Here is a 3742-nt window from a genome sequence, read left to right as displayed (position 1 = left end):
GTTCTTTACTGAACCTTGGGAGTTCCTTCGTGAGAGCTGGGAAGAACGAATGGGCACTTGTAGGTGGCTTGTACTACAAACCAAGAGAGCTGACAATTCTTCCAAATTATGAGCAGAAACCTGGCCCTGGCTTGGATAGCCCAGGCAAGCCCAGTCTCATCAGATCTTGGAAGTTAAGCAGGGCTGACTGTGGCGAGTACTTGCATGGGAGACCACCTTGAAATACCAACAGTCAGGAGGATTGAGGCAGGCTTTAATCAGCCGCCTCTCTGAATATCCTCCAGGACCCCAGTAAGGGTCAGTCACCATGACTTCCAGGTGCATGCACACACTCACACAAAAATACAAATTATGAGCAGAAACCCGTACTGTACACAGCTCCTGATACTAGTGCAACACAGCACACATGCCCCTCCCCATAAGCGTCAGCCCCATTTTGGCATCTGAGCTCAAAGCTTTCACACAGCGCCTCCTGTCTGGAGCAATTTAGTAACTGTACATGTGCTGCTTCAGTTTTGCTAGTGACAACTTCGCATCACCTAATGGTTCTGCCAGATTTATAAAATTGCCATATACCATCAGTCCATGGCTGGCAGTGGCGTGGCTCCTCAGGGACTCAACAAGGATTTTCCTGCAGCCAGATATCCCTTAACTAAAGGTATTTGAGCCTGAGCTCTAGCACTGAAGCCCAACCCCCCTCCAAAGGAAAGTCTCTGTCCCACAGAGTTGCCAGGTCCTTGTCCAGAGATGGTGCCCATACCATCAGGCTGCTCCAAGTTACTCAAATGGATGTTGACTTTTCTGCAGGAGGATATGACGACCTAGGACTGTATGAGCACTGCAAATTTGTGGGTGTGCCATAACGATGCACAGTGTGGTAGTGAATACAAAATGCAGCTTCCAAAAAAAGAAAAAATCAGCTTTGAAAACAAAGTCCCTCACTCCTAGGGCTGCAAAAATAAACTTCAAAACTTCTGGAAAATGCTAACATCCTAAGACCCAGCAAGGTAACCTAATAATCCTATATGGTACACACAGGTTATGTCTGGGGTCCGTATCCTGCATCAGATGTACTGTAACACATATGGAGAAGGGCCTTCATTCTTCCCCTCTTGTGTTCCTAGCCCAAAAGTATCAGGGGCTGGGGTGTTACTGGACATGTTGAGGAAGTCCCACACGTATCCTAGGGAATATGCATGTTTCCACAGATACTGTAAACCCCCCTCCACACCCCTGGGCTGTTTTAGGTTGAAAGGCTCACTTCTTTCTCCACATACAACATGGTGCTGCTAATTGTGCACCACACCTGCCGAAACTGAGGACATGAAACTCACACGTGATTGTGTTACAGCTGGCACAAACTGGGGACATAAATAGTAGCTTACTGCAAGACCTAGGTAGCTGGTTGTACATGAGGGGAGAGAGCACACAAAGCAGCCAGCATGGCTTAGTGGTGAGCGTCAGACTAAGAGCTGGGAGACTGGTGCTTGCACAGGGGACTACCTTTACCTTGAAGATCTGGGAGAGCCAGCTTTGAATGTTCACTCTGCCATGGAAGCTGGCTGAGGGATTTTGGGCCTGTCACACAAGCTTGGCCTAACATAAAATGGAGGAGAGGAGAATGCTGTAAACTGCCTTGGGACTCCAGTGGGATGGGAAGAAAGGTCAGGTATAACCAAGGTGGGGGATAGACAACCAGCAAGTCTTGTTCGTGTAGCTGCAAATCATGGTTTGCCATTGTGTGCAAATTATGCCACTATACACTGGGCAGTCCAGAGGTAACACAAAACATTCTTCCTTTAGTTGGAACTATTTTTAGGCAAAAATCTCCTACACAACAAATTAGGCTTCAGGTTTTCCATCAGATAGCATTACTTCTTAACAGCTGAAGCTGGCAATTAGGAACAGAGATGTCACTTATTCCTTGAAGAGCTTACTGCAGACCATTCCCCTTAATTAACACTCTTTTGCAGTAGCTCCTAATTTTAATCACTTTTTAAGTGCCAGAATTTAGAGAAAGAGGCAATTCTAATAAATTACATAATGGCATCAACAATTCGTTGGCTTTTCACTGCTGCAGGGATGAGTCAGAAAACTGGTGCATGGTGCCACCTAGTGGAAGAAAATATCAGTCTTGGAGGGAGATAATTTTAAATTATTTCTCATCGTTTTTATGCAGTTTTCTCATAGTTACTATTTTCTCATAGTTTTTATGCATTTCTTTGCTTTCACTCATGTTGAGGCTGACTCAAAGAAGATAGAGCCCAGAATTTGCACATGTAAGGTCCATCTTTTTCGTCACAGATCTGAAGTAATTCCTTGATGGTATACCAAAACAGAAGAATAATGCTTATCAAATATTTTTGCCCCCACTACTAAGGAATACTGCACCAATGCTATCTAGTAGTCCCATGTATAATTACTCTCCAGTATTGTTAATACATTTCTTCTGTCCTCAACCTTTTAAAGGATCTGTGAGCTTCCTTTGGTGCATGCCTGTAAGACATTTGATCAACTATTCTTTTTATACATCCAGTCATACTTTGCAAGACAAAAGGTGCAACCTGAGCCCAGCTGTGCCCCAATTGATTCAAATCTGCCCAACAGGGTACACAGGATACAAAGAAGAAGCTTTAAGACCAGAGCTTTTAGTGACCCCATACTACCCAGTAAGAGGAAGATTTCTGGATGTTGAAAAGCTAGCAACCATTTTGTATTACCACTAGTCATAATAAAAGGAATCATACGGCTTTGGGATCAACAGTCAATGACATTCAGTCTCTTATTTCACCCATAAGCATGCACTGGAAGAGTTAAGCTACGTTTTTACATACTTCAAATATGACTGGTGGCATCTAACAAAACACATTACAGCAATAATAGCCATGGCAAGCGATCTCTGTTGCTCTTTGCTCTGGCTTAGGATTTTGGCAACATAATCACCCTCATGCAGTCCAGCTGCCTAGGTCAACTCTCCCCCCTCCCCGTGTCAAATGCTTTCCTCCTCAATATTCCAAGCATTTTGTCATATGAGGGAGAGGGTGAGAAGCCTGAGAAGATCTCGAGTGCTGCCCCCCACTGGTAACAGCCCTGCAAAGCAGATTTATCTGAGTGTGTGACTGGGCCCTTTAGACACTTCGTGACTTTCTTAGCTGAGCAGGGAGTTGAACAGAGGATTCCTTGGTCCAAGTCAAATACTGGCTCCTGTTAACTACACATGCATAGTTTTTGAGAAGGAAAAAGTAGTTCCTTCTGAGGCCTGAAACAGGCCGGGAACTCTTCCTACAGTCTGCACACATTCACAAGGTAGTTCTTCTCCTCTTGATCAGGTCTATCAGCTGGTCCTTGGATTGGCATACGACGAAAGTGGGAAGCATGGTAAGTACAAGGTTATGTAGCCGCTTCCTAAAAGCCCTGGATATCTACAGACAAAGGTTGGTTCATTTAAGCTGCCAGAAAATGGCTTGCTGAAAGATTTAAAATAAGAGTTGGTTTTTATACCCCACTTTTCTCTACACTGAGGAGTTGCAAAAGCAGCTTACAATCGCCTTCCCTTCCTCTCCCCACAAACAGGCACTTTGTGAGGTAGGTGGGGCTGAGAGAGTTCTGAGAGAATTGTGACTGGCTCAAAGACACCCCGAAGGCTTCATGTGGACAAGCAGGGAATCAAACCTAGCTCTCCAGATTAGTCTGCCGCTCTTAACCACTACACCACACTGCCTCAGAAAGAATGGTCTAGAGA

This window comes from Heteronotia binoei, chromosome 10 (assembly GCF_032191835.1).
Source record: "Heteronotia binoei isolate CCM8104 ecotype False Entrance Well chromosome 10, APGP_CSIRO_Hbin_v1, whole genome shotgun sequence".
NCBI classification, from domain to species: Eukaryota; Metazoa; Chordata; class Lepidosauria; order Squamata; family Gekkonidae; genus Heteronotia; species Heteronotia binoei.
Note: the sequence above shows the minus strand (reverse complement) of the source record.